At 39.2% G+C, this 18,164-nt stretch overlaps 1 protein-coding gene across 1 annotated transcript in view; it reads left to right on the forward strand.

Annotated features, from left to right (window-relative positions):
* Ss (aryl hydrocarbon receptor spineless) overlaps positions 1–18,164 on the forward strand; it is a 138,266-nt gene that overhangs the window by 51,467 nt on the left and 68,635 nt on the right. The window lies entirely within an intron of this gene.

Raw genomic sequence — 18,164 nt, forward strand, 5'->3', positions numbered from 1 at the left:
CGACAGCGTTAGAAGATAGATTAATTCACATTAGACTGACCTAATTTTTTACTTTTTTTCCGCGAGATCGTGACGTGAGCGCTTGAAATAACGTTATTGAAGGTTGTTTTAAATAAGTCACTCAAGACCCGTGATAACGGGCATGCATGACGTTGTATCGATAGATACCGACGAAGACAGGTGATCAACTTTCGGCTTGACGTTCGACTAGGATTGTATCGAGTCACAATTAAAAGTTTCGATTTTCTGATAATTATTAATTATTCGACTATGGTTTCGATTAAAAAGCGAACGATAAGTCCAATCGAACGGAGTCGCAAAAAGACCAGGCCGGAATTATGCAACCGCGCCAGCAGCGCGGTTTCCTGCGCCGCGGGTGTGCAATCTCATCTGCAATCGCAATCAGGTGGGGCCAATCGAAGAATCGCTGCGGAATAATGGGTAGACGTTCCTCTTTCTCTCGTCCATTATCTTCCTCCCCCGGTCTGAAGTTGCCTTCTGCGACTCCAATCTCACGACGAACGTGCGCGGCTCTAAGTGTGCCCACACGAAACCCTCGTAATGCGGCTTCTACACTTTTATCGATTTAACGCCGCTAAGTACTGCGAACCTGGCCACGAACGATCGTCCCCTTCCCCTTGCCATCAGGGGAACTTAGATAACACCAGTGTCCCGAATATTTCTTCCTGGGTGCCTCGAACGGAGTTTTGTGGCCTGGATCACCTTGTTCACTTGTTGGCTACTTAAAACCAGGGGAAATCATCCTGTTAAGGGTATAGTCACTGTAGTCTCTGGTAGCTATTTTTTTGAAGCATTCTTATTTTAGGAAGTCTCATTCAAGTGCTTCTCATATCATGAACCTAGTTCCATTAAGTTTAGAAGTGGATTAAACTGGGGTGATGCAGGCTGATGCAGCACAGCGTGTCTTATATTATACATATATGTATAATTGCAATGTTTGTTTAACTCATCTGGAAGATTTGAATTTTAAAGGACGTATTTGTGAATGGGCTAATTTATATTTGATATCATAATACGTATCTTTGAATCAAGAAGAGCTCTACTTGTGCTCTGAATTTAATTTAGAGTTGATAGTATAGTATCAGTAGAAAATGATGAAAAACTAAATGGAAAAGTAAATACATATTAAAAAGCATATTACATAAAGAATTGGATATTCCAGCATCATTTCTACTAATTATTTCATATCGAACAGTATTTTGTATAATACAATAAGGGCTGATCAGAAACTAAGGTTCTCTGTTTTATGAAGACTTTTATTGTAATTTATACAAAAATCAAATTATAATTAAACTTGACTTTGATGGGTACTACTTTTGTGTAACCGCTGAGAAGATTTATGCATTTTTCCCATCTCGGCACAAATTTAAAGATTTCTACTCGGTAAAAATTTAGTTCTTGGTGTTCAAACAATTCTTGGATAGCACATGTTACGGCTGTGTTATTCGAAAAGTGTACCTCTAAAAAATTTTGTCAATGGTCTAAATAAATGAAAATCAGATTGTTCGTTACTATTAGTTAACCTAAATCAGTTCTTCAATCTTTACTACATTCACAACACGTGTTACAGAAACTGGTCTGCCATTGTAATGTTGATCCCGAACATCTGTTCTGTTAGAAAACTTTCTGTACCACTCTTTTACGTATTGCATACTTATTGCTTGTTCGCCATGAACCTCATTCAATTCTCTATGAATTTTGATAGGAGACACATGTTTGGTTGAAAAGAAAATCGAATTACAGAGCTAATTTCCCTACACGGAACCATGATTCAAGGTGTATTGTCATTAATTAGTGTTGGAAACAAATAGTTGCTCACGTAAATGACTTGACTCATGCTGTCTGAATCTATCGAATTATAAACAAAGTATATACGTAAAAATCCTAAATTTTCCTTAATTCTTGCTCATCCATGTATTTCACATTTCATAACAAACGCGTACCACAGGAAATCGCACCACATATCTGTGGCTATAAGGCAAAACGAGTTACGTAACATTTTTAATAACTTCGAGTTAAAGTCTCCATTGAAATCTAAAACATAGAATTTATATTTTGAGAAAGAAGAATGAGCCTTAAAAGAATTGTTTCATTTCAAAATAAGGGTTGAAAAAGACGAAAGTCCATAAGACAGTATTGAAGTAGAAAACTTGAAACGTCAATATCTCAAAAACAGAAACACGCGACTTAGGCCATTTTGTCTTACAACCACAGATATATGACGCGATAATGTGTGGTATCGCATTGTTTTTCCCTATTTACAATCTCCTGCACTGCTCTTCGTCAGCCTACGCTCAACGCGAGCTTAGACTTAATGTCCCGAACGCTTCTTCCCACCGAGATCGAATCCTGCCGTTTGGTCCAGAGCATCGTCCCCAAACAAATCATGAACGACTCGAACGGGCTGCGGCGTATGCAAGGTAATGGATACGAATCCGGATCGTAGTCTCGGGTGCGAACGGGAATGCGAATGCGGACGGGAACTGGAATGCGAACGCGAGAGACAGCGGAGGTACCCGGAGAGGAGCGTTGTCCAGTTCTGGGGCCTGCGAGCCACGTCCCGATATCGCGGATCTCGCAGTATATCACCTGCGGGGCACAAGAGGTTGCCCGGTCCTCTACTTAGCGCTCTTGTTGCTACCGGCGCGATCCTGAGAGCGAACCACGGGCCAGCCCCGGGCATTGTTCACACCGTTTTAATAGGTATTCATTGTCGAACCTCAGATCTTTTCCGAAGACTCCCGGGAGAGTGTCGCCCGATGCCCTGATACCTGGGAGTTCTTGTGCATTACCAGCTCACCTGGTCCTCTCCGTTTCCCTCTCCTTTCCCCACTACAGGCTATGCCCGCTGCAGCTAGCTGGGAGCAGTGGCTCACTAATTGCGAAAAACGCGAGGCATTCGGAGTGAGATCAGGGGACCATTATGGCTTTGATGTGTTTGGGGGTGATTGATTATCTGGGATACTGTGCTTGGTGGTGTATTGATGTTAGGAGATCTACTATCAGAGTTTGAGCTTTGATTAAAGTTTTTTCATTTTGCATCAACTGCTTGGTTATTGAGGAGAATTGTTTATGGTATGGTCTTTGTAAAGGGGGTTGGGGTAGGGTGTCATACTGTAATATTTTATTTTAGCTTTAGTGCTCTCTACGAATTTGATATGGTTGTCTATCTTGTTTATGTATATCTTCATTTAACTATACAAAAATAAATATAGTTCTCTCATAGGGAGGAAGCTCTGTTACTCTTAACATTTTAAAAGAAGTAATTTTTAATGGCAGGCGGTGCTTATGTATCGGAAGAGGTATTCGTACAGATGACGGTTCGAGCAGAGGAAACCAGCTGACTTGTTTCATTTCGAATAGCACTTTGTTACCAAATCGAGGTGCAGTCGATCAAAAAATATCTACCCTCTATCATCAATGCATTGGTAATAACAAACCTATAATTGGTTCCATATGTCTCTTTCAATCTTACAATTGGTCGAATTGATCAAATTTTGGTTATGATATGTGATCGCAGATATTAATTTAAAGTAAACTGCAGCAAGACATTGATTAAGTTTCTTCACGGTCTTCCCGCTGTCTATTTCTCACCGGTTCAGCTCCAATTCTACAAACACTATCGACCGAAAAAAAACTATCGCGTCGTCCTGCTATGTAAATTAATTAGCCTCACGGTAAACGCGCTGATTTTTCAAGCAGGCGCGTGGTGCGTCCTCGCCTCCGGTTATCCGGCAGAAAGAAGAAGAAGAGAACGAGAAGGATGGGGAGAAGGAAGGTGGCGAACGTTGTGCAGGAGATTCAGATAGCGGTCCGTGGGGGTTGCACCTCTTTCGGTTTTTTACTGACGCTTACCGTTCCTCTCTCGCGTTTCGCCATTCCCCGTAGATCCCATAAAAGGTCCAAAGCGACGAGTCCCGGTAATTAACCTTCTGCGCGTCGATCTTATTGCCGGCAACCTCGTGTTTGGCCGCTTTTTCCCTGATGATTTCGACGATGCTTTTTGACGATCCAATCCCGTTGAACAATTTTACTTCATTCAGTCGAATTAAATAAAGGAAGTGCTAGTAAAAGAATTATGTATTAAGTGTAAGCAAAAAAGAGGAACGGAATCGTGTCATGGCGGAGTAAGGTCTCTGATGAAATTGTTAGTTCAAGACATTAATAATTCTCGTGGACTAATTGCTTACAGCGCAAGGGCATCAAATCCTCATTATACAATTCGTCACCCTCCATCACCTTAATCAAAACCCACCATACGTGGAATAATGATGCGAACGTTTGCGAGAGAGCAATGAATTCTTTACAGCACTGAGCGTGACGCTTCGCAACGGTTTTTAGAAGTCTTGTAAGGCAATAAAGACGTCCATTTATACGCGCCTTCCCTCCCTTAAGAGTTTAGAGTCCACATCATAATTCATTTGGACCATGAGAACCGCTGCTCTTCGAATTCCTATATTTTGACGATCATTGAGATAATCATACTCACTTTTCCATTTCGTTTAATACAAATCCTAAGATCGACTTGAAAATGCTATTTACACCAGTTTTATCGAAAGACACCTTGTACGTCGACGTGCTCGCGTCAACGTACCTTGTAGACATGTACCATAGACCTTGATGAAGAGATATACATCGATACAGTTACCTTCTCATCATTACGACTCATTTACATTTTTCATTTCGATCTGACACCTGGCGGGGAGGGACAAGAAGAGTACCACTGCGTGACGGTGGGAGCGGGGGGATCTGGGGAAGAAAATGAAAGACGGAGAGAGAAGGAGAAAGTGGATCTCAAAACGAGGCAGAGGAAGAAAGAGAAAAAAGGAGAACACATAGAAGAAAAGTACAAGGAACTATAATGAAGTCGTCGAGGTGAGGAAAGAAAGTGGCGAGGCGGATGGGGAAAATGAACAGTTTTTTGACAGAAGGCAGAAAATGTGTGATAAAAGGAAAGAAGCATAATGAGGAAAGACGATCCGGAGGAATCTCAAGGGAAGTTCGAAGACCGACTCAACAAAGGAAAAATGAACGAAAAAGGAACAGGAAACGAAACGAGAAAAAAGGAAGGCAGAGGGGCCAACGCGTGCAAGAGGAATAAAAAGCAGGGGAAGCCTCTAACTGATGGAATAAAAATGGCGTGCGAAGAAGAAAGACAGTCGAAGGAACGGAGGGAATTGGAGCAGACGATAAAGAAAGATTGACAGAAGGAAATGCGGTTCGCGACGAGAAAGAGAAGGAAAGAGAAATCAACGAAACAGATCTCTCGGGCTGGTAGCAAGAACCGGAAGCCAGCGCTGGATTATGAAAGATCGTAAATCGATTAAATTCGTCGGCACCGACCCGCCACCGACCAGTGCAATTATTTAATTTTGCCGATTATCTCTGCTCGAGTTCATTTTTCATGTCATTATCGCGATGCGGCCTGCCTTTATGATTTCCCTTCGCGCAACTCAACCGCGAGGTTACCGCGTCGTCATTGCTATGAAGTCATCAGCCCCGGGGCGATGATTGGCCCTAGCCACGCGTTTGAAAAGTGATTTCCTTTCCGCTTGTTTCGCACTGTGCACTGGGGCTATGCATTCGTTCATTTTATTTTCACCGGCACGCGACAAGATCTTCGGACCAGAGTACTTGACCTTAGAACTGGTGAGGGTGGCTCGTCTTTCCTATACATGTAGTTGTCAAAACTGAGGTTAAACACGTAAGCTTGCTTTTCATTGGGGATCTTGAATGCAACCTTGAAATTTTTGTGTAATAATTAGGGTTAAAAGCTTTTTTAGCTCTGAGTAGATGTGGACGTACGATGACGGACAGAAGAAAGTAAAATTGGCATTTGGTTCATTTGTGGTTGTAATTTGTGGCTGTGGTTGTAACTGTGGCTTGTCATACAAGACACAGTTTTTAATAAATTTGAGTTTATACCTTAATTATTAACAAAAGATAATTGAATTATGAACTTTTTCTCCCAAGGAACGAGATTATAAAATGTAACTCTACAATACAGAATTGAGATTTAAAACTTTGAATGTCAGTATTTTGAAACTATTATAAAAATACGCGATTTCTGTCGCCTTGTTTTGAGATTACAGGTATATGAATATTACTAACTTCCATATTAGGTATTTCATTTCACGCTGTGAAGTTCCACACTCCCTTCTGAGATTATGGTTTCTCTATCTCACTTATCTTTCAGAAGTTTCTTTTGTCTATTACTGTACGCACGCCTGTACCATCAGATTACAATGTAGTAAAAACTACTGGACAAGGAAGTGTCTGCCCCCTAAATTCATCCTCAACTGCAATCGCTCTTCTTAACTGCATTACATGTACCTGTTAACCGGATCTTTCACGTCCAAAACGAAGATTGTTCACGATCATTCGCGATCGGCGACTGGAACGGCGATCGAGATACTGAAAAAGTTCGTTGGGACATCTGCCGACGAGCCATCAAGCCCTTCCGATGAAATGACGCGACCGCAGCAGCGTCTGCATTTTTCTGATAGAGGGCCGCGCCAGTTCACGGAAGGAATGGCACGCGTGCGATCAGTATCGCTGCTCGGCCGACAGTCGTCGGTCCTTCTTTCGGATGGGCAACATCCGATTTGCCTTTAATCGGTTCGACACCGAGCAGCCGACTGCTTGGATACCGGACACGCGATAACTATCGCTCATTAACGTCATTATTAAAAATGTGGCAATTAGACCGCGGCGAATATCGACTTATATGGCGCTGAGCCACGGGACCGTGTGACGCTCTTCCAATCGAGGAACACCTTTCTTGATCCTGGAGGAAAGCTCTCGTTACCGGGTGCTCCGATACTTTCGAGGACAATTGAGGTATTTAGAAACCAAAGGGATGTAAGTGACATTTTTCTGATACCAAGAAAATCAATTTCGAAATTCAAGGGTTTTCAAACAATTCCACGTAAAGTCTCTATGAAAATTGAGGTATATTTAATGCCTGACATACAGTAAGGAGCGTATACCCAAATTTGTAATGAATTTTAGTTTTTAGTTTATGAGGTATTGTATATTACAGAAAATAATGTTATTGCACTTCCATCTCTCTGGCACAAACTAAATTTTTCACAATAGTATTTTATAAGGAAAATGGATAGAAATATAAAATATCATTTTGTAAAGATACGTTAATGTTAATGTTAGTAAATGTCTTTATTATGAATATTAATAGTTAAAATATTATTAAAATTATATTGAGTTTATCTTTACTTTTCGGATTTATAGAAATTCTTCGTCACTATTTACGAAAATATCGGTAGTACAAATTGTTTTGTGTAGGTAAATTGATATTTAAACTGCAGCGTATGAGATAATAAATCACTTGCATCCCTTCTTCATCAATTTACTTCAATATTTTCTTGGCAGCCATTTCTTCTGGTCTTTAAATGATACTTTTACGTAGCGTTAGATCATCTAAATTATTTACAACTTTATATTTTATATAATGTTGACTAACTATTTCTGTTCTGAACTCAAAAATTTCAAAAATGTCACTTGCGTCCCTTTAGTTCTAAGTGTCTGTTAATTTTGTTTGGGTCATTAGTACTTGAGGTTGCATGTCTATTAAAAAACCCCAGCTTATTTTGTTACAGATTTTGTTACAACTATATTTTGTTACAGAGTTCGGTACAATTTTGTTCTACTCTGAGCACTGAAAGTGTATATTTTTAATTTAAAAATTAAGTACTGTTATAGAAGTAATTATTAATAAGTTTCTGATATATGAATAGGGTTATTTCAGATCATCAGTAGAGACTTAAATGAATAAATAACACTCAGGTATAGTAGAACCTCGTCTATCGAAACAGGTACACAAGGCAGTTCTGATAATTTCCTAGTTCTAGTAATAGAGGTTCACTTGCTTCGCCAGTACATCTCATTAATTCAGATAATAGAGGTGCATAAAGTGTTAAGCAAAAGCCCGTTCTTATATACAAGGTGCGGATAAACGAGGTTCTACTGTAAGTGGCTACTCCATACTATTGGAACATATCCTGATAATGCACCAAAAAGTGCATTCAGAGCACTGACAAAAATCAGATCGTAAAAATTTATTCAACTTAATCTTCAAATTGAGGGTAACGAATGAAAATCGACATCCACCTGCCCAAGTTGCTCATATGTGAGCTGTTTGTTCATATAAGAGTATTTATAAAGTTGCAAATGACCAGATGACTTAAACGGTATGAATATAATCGAAACAAAATGACCCGCGGACAGGCTGCGGGTTTGAAGATTGCATACATACCATCGCGGGCGGCTGAACGTCAGTTGCAACCGGATGGGATCATCAAAGGTGGTAGGAAAATCGATTGCCATGTAAACCGGCGTGGCCACTTTTCGCGCAGGACCGCACACCTGTCTGCCTGACTACAATCACGTTGGTCCGATCGATCGCTTTAGGAGCAGCATGGTGGAGAGACTGATTAAAGATTAACGAGTGATGCATTACGTGGACCATTAAATGGAAATGCCGACAAAACGCATCTGACGATCTGACGAAATGTTAAACTCGACAACTGCCGTTTACAGTGTTGTTTCGATACAAGTTCATTATTTGTAATCAGTTATATGAACAAGAAATGTATGAATCTCATTTTTAAGATAACTTTACGTCTTACAAGAAGAGGTCGCGATCTAGACAAGCACTTTTTGTATGAGGCATGAGTCAAAGAGTAGAGGCTAATAAGCATAGATAAACTGTAGAACAGTAGGCGTACATGACTAGCCATTTTTAGAAAGAATTACTTTGAACATTTAGACATCAACACTGTGAACTTGTCATCCGGAGATCTTCAGGACGACTCTCATTGTCAATTGATCGAAGAATATTTTTCTTTTACTATTTTTAATGTTTTAGATTTTTCCTCCATTGAACAACATGATATAGAGAGCTCTAAATAATGTTATAGTAATGTTATAATCCTATTAAATTTTATATGCGTAATACGAGTCCGCGGCGTTGACGTCTAAGTGTTTAATATTATGACGAACCTTAGTTTTGAAAATTACTTAAAATGAGTTCAATTATTGGTTTCTAAATATTGAGTCATGTTTCATCCAAAAAGCGCTCGTTCAGACTGCAACTTCTCCTTACTAGCAACTTGAATTTGCCTTTCTGAAGTCGAAGACAAGGTAAATTAAGCGAATTTCAGAGTAGAAGGGAATTTAAGTGTCCAAAGAACTTGTATCGAGATAATAACTTCTTCCATATTGCCAAAGGGGGGTAGAACCATCATCAGTCAAGCTTTCAACAGTTTTCGTACGTAATTAACATACGCGTTTACACGAAGGTATTTTGTTCCCATCGAAATACAGAAGTTGCATCCGGCGAAAGGCTAGTTCCCGCCACGAAATTCGCTGAAACTGCCCGCATGACATCGCATTGCCGTCGAAACTGAGAATCCATGGAAATTAGCGACCAATGCTCGTTGGCCGTGATGCACTGGCCTCGTCGTTGCACGTTGATGAACCTCGATAACAGCATCGTAAGGGTGTTATTAGTTGAAAATACAAGGAACACTAACGGGCATCGGGTAGCACTTTTATGGGAGAAAGGGAATCATAATTGCAAGAGTTTAGTCGTAATGTCGGCAATCATTTTAATTAAGAACAACTTCTCTTCTCCTACCAGCACTGTGCCTCCCCACCACTACGACGTTAATTGGTGTGTTTTACTACGGCGTCTTATGCAATTGGTCTGTCGTCGATCAATGAGTCGTGAGCTGCTCTAACTAAGCAACCGTTCGCGTCGCTTAACGAATAGAAAGTCGTGCTGTCAGGGATTCTTAAGTTTCCATGTAGTAGTTTTATAAAAAAATGGTGTTCCAGTGCTAGTTAGGACTGTGAGATTAAGACATCTATACTAATTTATCGTTTAATAGTGGATATGAAAAATATTCGTCAATGACTAATAGGATTGATAAACTGAAAACTGGTGAATTTTCTGTATATTATAAAAAATAAGTGAATCGACGAGTTGAAGAATGGTATACGTCCAAAATTAGCCATTTTTAAATACCTAATCCTGAAACTATATGTGGACCTCAGAACGTATGGTGGACCTAAAACTGTATTAAGTCACACAGATAATAAGTGGAACAATGACTTTATGGTCTAGATACAAATGTAAACTACACAGAACTTCACGTTGGGATCAGATATCTCAAATTGTGGTTTTTGGACTTGTAATATTCTTCAACACATTGACAATATTAACACTAAATTAGACGATGGTTAATATAAACATGATGTTCTTCAGTATTTCTGTCAGTTTTAATGGGGAATGATTTAACTGGTTTTCACGCGTTCAATCTCCGGTCAGAAAGTACGTGTGCAATTTGATGTAGCTGTATAAAAACACAAAATCTCGAGATCACGAGGCATGAAGCGTCCTCAACGCGTAGTAACGATCTCCTTCACGATTTTAACGAACAACGTGTCAGCTACAGAACGAAACGCTGTCCAGAATACAGTCGGTGTAATCGGTGCGTTTTTAAACAAACTCGTTACCCGTTAGCCGTTAGCATGCGCTGAGAACGAACACCAGACTGGATAGTAATCTTCACAGACACGAGCTCACTGACCATAAGTTTACTGAATACTTTTTAACGAAAATCCAGATGCGAGACCCGTTAACGTAGACACCCAGTAAAATTTTTCCCTACACGCATAAGCTTACGTGACTGAAAAGCACACGATGAAGCGGACATGAGAAATAGTTTGGAATTGCCGATTCTTATCGATCTATGTGCACTATATGTGTTACCACTACAGTGGTAAAGGAAAAATTGAGCTTAGTATACATATCACACTGACTCAAGCAATCAACCGGTCACGACGTTATGAAACTTCCCTTTTAGGGTAGATAACACAAGTTCGAAGTATTATAGCTTCCATATGAAACTGAATTAGTCTGACCAAACACGATGAAGTAGACATTAATATGTATGATGAAACCCGAATTTGACATGTCCTAACACAATCTGTACAATTCGAACACACCTACCATGAAAGAATAATGAGCTGAATCTGGATCTAAATCAAATATTTATGGTTATAATAAGTCAGTCCTAGGCAGGCTAAGAATTTAACAAATTGGTATAGTAGTGTAAATCAGTATTAATGGATTTTAAGAGACTCTACCGCATGATGTTATAATATTGGCGCCCCAGCTTAATACCTAAACGTTTAAGATGTCACATGTCCCAGTAAGTAAACAATTTAAATTTGTGTGTTCCAATACTTTAGTTATGAGGTCCCAAAAAATGAGAATACTATTTTATAACACTAGTTTTTATTTTCAGCTAGACGTTACTAATACATTCGAATTTAGGCTTAAAATTGAAGAAAATTAACATTAACATTTAGATATCGGGATATGGTCAACTTCTGGGACATTTACCTTATCAGTTGACGCTTAATATCGAAAAACATAATTTCAACATATCACATTATCGCAAGAAAATTATTACAAGTGGAAAACATAAAATTCTTTATAAAAGCGAAGAAAAAATTCATATTTTTAAAAAATTAATTATTGCAGCATAGTAAAACATGAAACTCGCACAAAAATCTATTGTTTACAAATTAAAGATTATAAATAATCCATGAATATATTAGATTACACGATACTCCTCGCATTGTGACAGTCTTTTCCTGGGGGTGTGATCTGTATACAATATGTATCCCAATCTAATCTCACATATTATCTTGCGATTTATCTAGCCAGTCTCTTTTTTATTGTTAAAAGTTGTCCAAAATTGGCAACTTATTATTAAGAAATTCACTCAAAATATTACTATCAATTTACTGCTAAAATATTGTCTCCCACTTGTGGCACACGCTTGTTTCCATGAACAGATCTGTCGGTTCGTTTCAGCCAAGCCAGCCGTAGCACGCATGGAACACATTTTCATTACCATATCCAGGAAAAAGAGGCTAGTTGTGTGTAATTATAGTGAGCATTGGAAGAAAAACGAGCAGATTCGTTTTAAAATGCTTTTAATAAGAGGATCATGCTCGTCATAGCACCACGACTTCGCCCCTCTTTCTGTGTCAAGTCTATGAAGGGTGAAAAATGCAGGGAGGAAATAAAATATTTGATGGGTGTAGAAATAGTAAGTTAAAGTGGGATCAGGATGATAATGTATCTGCAATATTTTCACTGCATTGCAATGTATAATAATTATTGCATATCGATCTGCTTTTTCTGCAACCCCATCTTGTACTCATATCATACTTGCTTTATTATAAGAAAGTATACTTACCTCTACCATAATGAAGTCTATCTTTACACGCTCGAAATCGTTCTGTAACTAAGAGTTTCCCTCTTCCAATTCGACAACTGTTTTAGTCCGGAAAAGTTTCTTTCACGCTTCAGAAGGTTGGTGTGGCAGAGTTATTTCGTAAAAGCAGAAATAATTGCGTTCGTGTAACTAAACGTTCGTTATCTGTTTTTACGGTGTATGATAGAACGCTTGCTCCAATTAAGGTGTAATACATTTAGACCTCGTTTATTTAATATATTGCTCAGTTTTCCATTGAAAGCGCTCGGAGTGTGAGAATTCTGTTGGAATTATCTACTGCGAGAAAAATGATTGATCGACGAAAAATGATATATTTAAAGGAAAGTGTAGGTTTTACTCAGTTCAAACATCAAAAGTGTATCAGATTTACGTATAGCGCCACTTTATCCTGTTACTTTTTATTCTTATTTTTAACTTGATGATTTGTGACTTTTCATGGAAGTACTTTTCTCTTATAAGTACATCTTAATGTTATCACGTTGATTACCGTTCACGGACTTCCCAGTTAATCAATAACGTGTATGTTACAAGTGCTGAATTCATAAAAGAAGGATAGTAATCGCTATCTCATTAATCGAGGAATCTTTTGTCTTTTGTTTCATACAAGAGAAAACATAAGTGCATTCAAATATGCGTTCTTGCACTGTTTTTAACCTTCGAAAGAATGGAATGTTTCCTAGCGTTTAAAAGGCTGATAATTAAGCTCTATGCATATGCAAAAGCCACAAATTGCGTCTAATAACAGATCTTCGAACTTTCATCGAGCTCTATTTATCCGAGCGAAAATCTCGGCGCCTTGTTCGTCTGCTATGAGGAATTATCATAAGCATGATATAACACGCTGCTGATAATAATTAGCAGCTGTTATTACAGTCCAATTCGCTATTGGGTTACGGATACGCGTTCATTCTAATTACCGACACCAACTGCTGATTCATATTCATTCCTCGGTGAAAATGCGCATGCCAACGTTATAGACTTATTGTCGACTTTATTAATCGATGTATACGTCTTGTCGATAATATTTACAACAAAGTTAAATTTTCGGGGCTTATAGTACGAAGTATAATAACGATTGATGTTTTCAATAGACCTATTGCATGAAGTAAATGATATTCTTTTATCGTAAGATCTAGGCTAAGTTTTGCTTCAATGTGCGATTCAAGGGAGAAATTGAGATATTGCTGCTTTAACCCTTGGCTAAAAATGGCGTGATCGCAATATGTATACTAATTCAGCTTTTTAGGTTTAGTAGGAAAAATGTAAATGCGCGGCGTAAGGGTTAGAAGGCAATGCCTGGGGCTATAGCTTCCCCATTCCAGCCTACTCTTCAGTGCCTAGGGATGGGAGTTCGAATCTCAACTTCGACGCGATTCGAAGTTTTTCCAGACTATGATGGTTCGAATTACTTCGAACATGATTCGAATCCTAAAGTTCTTGAAAGTCTTGAAAGACGAAGTGGAATTTTTCAAATAGTCTTTGGTACTTTATGTTAACCCTTTGGATTCGGTTGTCCCTTCTAAAAAGATAAAATGTATGGAAAATCAGAACTTCCGATTACAAAGGGTTAATATAGTATTGCTTACAATCAGACAAAAATACATATTGGAAATGCTTCTAAGATATTGAATTATTACCTGGCCACCAAGACCTATTGAACTTCATAACTTTTAAAATGATTAAGGATTTCAAGACATCAGAACTTTCAAGATTTTTAAGACTCAAGACTTATCAAGACTTTTAAGACTTCTAAGCTTTGAAACATGTTCGAGGCGCTTCGAATGTTTTGTTACATACAGGGTGTAAACAATACATTTGGTAATATTTGAAAGGGTGATAAGGGAGCTCCAATGGAACACAAAATATGTTATGACACGATGTTCAATCTACTTCCATTTTACAATAATAATGGCGTAAAGATAACAAGCCTATATTCTAAACTAGTAATCAGAGAATTCTGCAATTTAGCATTCTCTATTTTTGCAAATTGAAGACAAGAATGAGCCAAAAAAGTTTTAATATGAATATCTCGGATTTTCAAATTTTTAGAAAAATCAAACCGTAAGGGATACAACAAAATGTATTAGGACTTTTTTGCTCTATTTCTATCCCTCAGTGTATCTGCAAATTTATAAAATTCTCTGATTATTTAGTACATAGATATGTTAACTATAAGGTGTCATTATTGCAAAATGAAGACAGATCGGACATTCTGTCATAAGATATTTTGTGTTCCAATTGAACTCCCTTATCATTCCTTCGAATATTTCAACGTACACTTGTTACACCCTGTATACAAATTCGAAACGATTCGAAGTGTTTCAGTTGTCATCAATGTCAGTGCTCTCACTGCTTGTCATCAAAAGTTGACTCGAACATCTCAGTCTCATCTCGCCGAGGGTCCGCGAAAGTGGTCAGACGAACACGAACGGGGGAAGTTCAACGAGAGGTTTGGCGGACACAGTGCAGCTGCCGTAACTCCGTCCGTAACCCGAGGCAGTATCATCGTGATATAAATATGGTCGAGATGTTATCGCCGTAACATAGTGTACGCGACGACCTTCTAATTCCTCGCGAGGTATGCGCGCACGTGCACACGCACCAACCGGCCACAGATATCGAGTGTAACGGTGGTATATTAGCCGAGAATTAACGACCGCGGTAATCAGCACTCGCCTCATAGCGTTCGCCGCGTTACACGGCCAAGGTTATTAACACTTCGCCGTCGGCCACCCTGGATTTACGTTGTCCCCTCGTGCTACGGCCCAGACGATGGATCGCCAGGATTCTTGTTTCCAACTGGCCGAGTCGATTACCCTGGAAAAACGCACGAACACTGGCGGTGCCTGACAGTATGTGGAGGGCAGAAAAGTTGGATCGTGTTGAAGGGATGATGGGCTAAGCGGAGCGATTTTGAAGACTTCACAGTATAATCGAAGGCCATGCGAATATGAAAATGTTGTAATCAGACAACCATGGTTGCCATAGGTGACTGCTATTTGTGAGTCATAATGTACAGACTTTATTTTTGATCAGATTTTGGCAATTATAGATGTGCTTTTTAACTGTAATTATTACTTTTGTGTGTTAGATATATGTACTGTCTGGAGTTGATAGCTTTTCAGTAGGTCTAATTGACTGCGCAGAAAAACACATAATTATTAGTCAAACTGCTCACACTTATTATTGTTACTTGGAGGTAGCCGAGCACCTCTTTTGTTCTTGTGCCACCCTGCTGACGTATCTGAGCTACCACGAGTAATCACTTATATCTACTAAAATTCTATCCGAGATAGCGCTTAGTGCTTACAATAACATCATTTCTATGATCTATCGATACTTTCATCGGTAATTATTTCAACATTCAAAATGTCTGTGATAGATGTCAGAGTTTCAACCTGATCAAGTTGATTATCAAAGTCACTGAAGGCACTTGTCAATGCGTGGAGTGTAGAAAAGCTGGTTCGCTTTGAAGGAACGATGACATAGATAGAGAAAATTTGGAAGACTTCATAATACATTCGATAGGTGTTTTTCTATATAGAACGCTAGGATCGATGGTCTGTTTGTAGCAGGTTACATCGACCGTGATCCTGAAGCGTCGGCCAAGAGTCTTCACCCATTTACTAAGTCCCCGATACTTTCTCGATCTTGCTGCTCGCCGGTCATACGTGAATTTCTCACGCGAGCAAAGGCGAGCGGATTGAGCGCACGCACGAAACGGGCACGACATGGCACGAAGCTCGATCCAACGGGCCGAGGATCCATCGGGATCCACGATACCAAGGGCCACGGCCTCCAGAAGCTCCGCGTTCCGTGCGGGTACAGCACGCATCACGCCAACACGCCATGCCGCGATCAGCTAGATGCCCGGAAGGCTTCTTGCCACTGCTGACCCAGTGAACGAGACACCTTTGCATGTGCTTGCTCGTTTAACTTCACCCCACATTCGTAGACGACGCCGGGTTCACACCAGGGACACGCGCTTTGTTGTCGTTTGTGTGCACCGATTCATTCTTTTTAGATAGTCCAGTGTTTGGCGATGATTCCTGAGAACTTGTGCAACTGAGAGGTACTTGGACTTTGGGTTTGAGATCCAGTAGTAGTTTGGGTTTATATTACTTCGCCATGAGATGATGAAGTCGAGACCTAGTCAAACAGTGCGTTTTGTGTTATCTTGAAGACACAAGTCGTCAAGTGTATCCTTTTTTACTTGGTGCAAGATTTGTATCCGTTTGGTCACGTGTATTTTATATAAGACAGAGGTTTTGCACTCTCCAAATTTCAAATTTTTTAAATCGTAGATTATGAACGCATTAATGAAAATTGTGTTGGATTTATTGTTAAAGTGCCTGTCTTGGTAGGGCTTCAAGCGATTAATGTTTGAAAAATACGTTCATTCGGTCTTGAGCGTTTAACTTATTATCGCCGAAACCCTTAAAGACTTAAATCCATTTCAAGAGGTCATTTTCTTAAGGAGGCACTAAAGCAGATGTTAGTGCACATTCAGTTGTGTGAAGTATTTAAGAATTAACTTCTGAGACTTACTATTAGTGGTAGCACATCTAAGGTTTATACCCATTCTTCAGATCCAGGGTCAAGGTGGTTAGTTATAAACTTTGATGCCACTACTGATGGACAGTACCAGACTCAAAACAGGTTTTATATTTAATACCTCGATATTCAAGTTCAAGATTCACTTGAGTTTTATTGATCCTGAATGCAATTCCCCTTTTTTATGTACCTCACCATCTCATGATGGATGAACATTGTTACAAAGGTCAGATATAGAACATGGTCTCGATATAAGCAGACACTTTGAAATCAGTTAAAATTTATAAAATATGAGAAAGTCCATTTTGAGATAATTTTATGTACTAGCAATTCAACCTTCATTTCTCAAATGTGAGAGTCAGGCAAAGTGAAAAAATAGTTTCAAAAAAATAGAAATATACTGTTGAGTTTATATCAAGATAGCATTGTACATATCTCTATTCAGTGGATTCCATATTCTCTCAGACGTAGAAAGTTATAGCATCCTAATTACGAACTCTTGTTCTCAATGGTTTAGAAAAACCATTATTAATGGCCAATTCAAATTGCAATTTTCAATGAGGAAAATAGAAAATTACGGTCCCACGGCGTCATGAAATAGCGGCGCAAGGTAAGGAGGTTCGACAGTTAGCGAACTCATTGGAATTACATCGTGGGGAACTAGTTCCTTCGGTGTAGAACATAGCTCAGCTAAGTGCGTCGAGCGATCTATCTCTTTGAAGATGGTTAGAGCTGCAAAGCGTCTGTTTGCACGCGTGCTCGTCTGATAGCGATCAATTACAGTGCGTAACGCAACCGTTTTTACATGCTTCTCTGTTGTTTCGCGTTGCAGAAACACTGTATGGCAAAAAGTCTTTGGTCGTTTCCGACAATCTTCTGCACTGAATCTACAACATAATTCCCGTCGAATTAAGACTACTGACTTTTTCGGATCAGCTATATCTAGCCTATCCGTTCATTCCTCGCGAGTTCGTTTTTGCCTCCTCGAATTTACAATTTCAAGGATTCCCCCACGCTATAAGGTGAATCATTTTCCCTTATGAAGAAGTCTGAGTTACCTTGAACTAACGCTTAGAAAGATCGAGAAAGTCGCGATACAGTAACTCCAGTTACAAAGGACGACCAAATTATAATAATTACTGAAAATTATTATAATTTTAGCCAAGGATATAACTGGTAGTCAAGGATAATCGTTTCCTCTGATAAGCGGACGATATTGGTGGCTTGTGCAGCGGCGTAACGCGGAGCGTCGATAAA

This window comes from Calliopsis andreniformis, chromosome 3 (genome assembly GCF_051401765.1).
Source record: "Calliopsis andreniformis isolate RMS-2024a chromosome 3, iyCalAndr_principal, whole genome shotgun sequence".
In the NCBI taxonomy this organism is placed as follows: Eukaryota; Metazoa; Arthropoda; class Insecta; order Hymenoptera; family Andrenidae; genus Calliopsis; species Calliopsis andreniformis.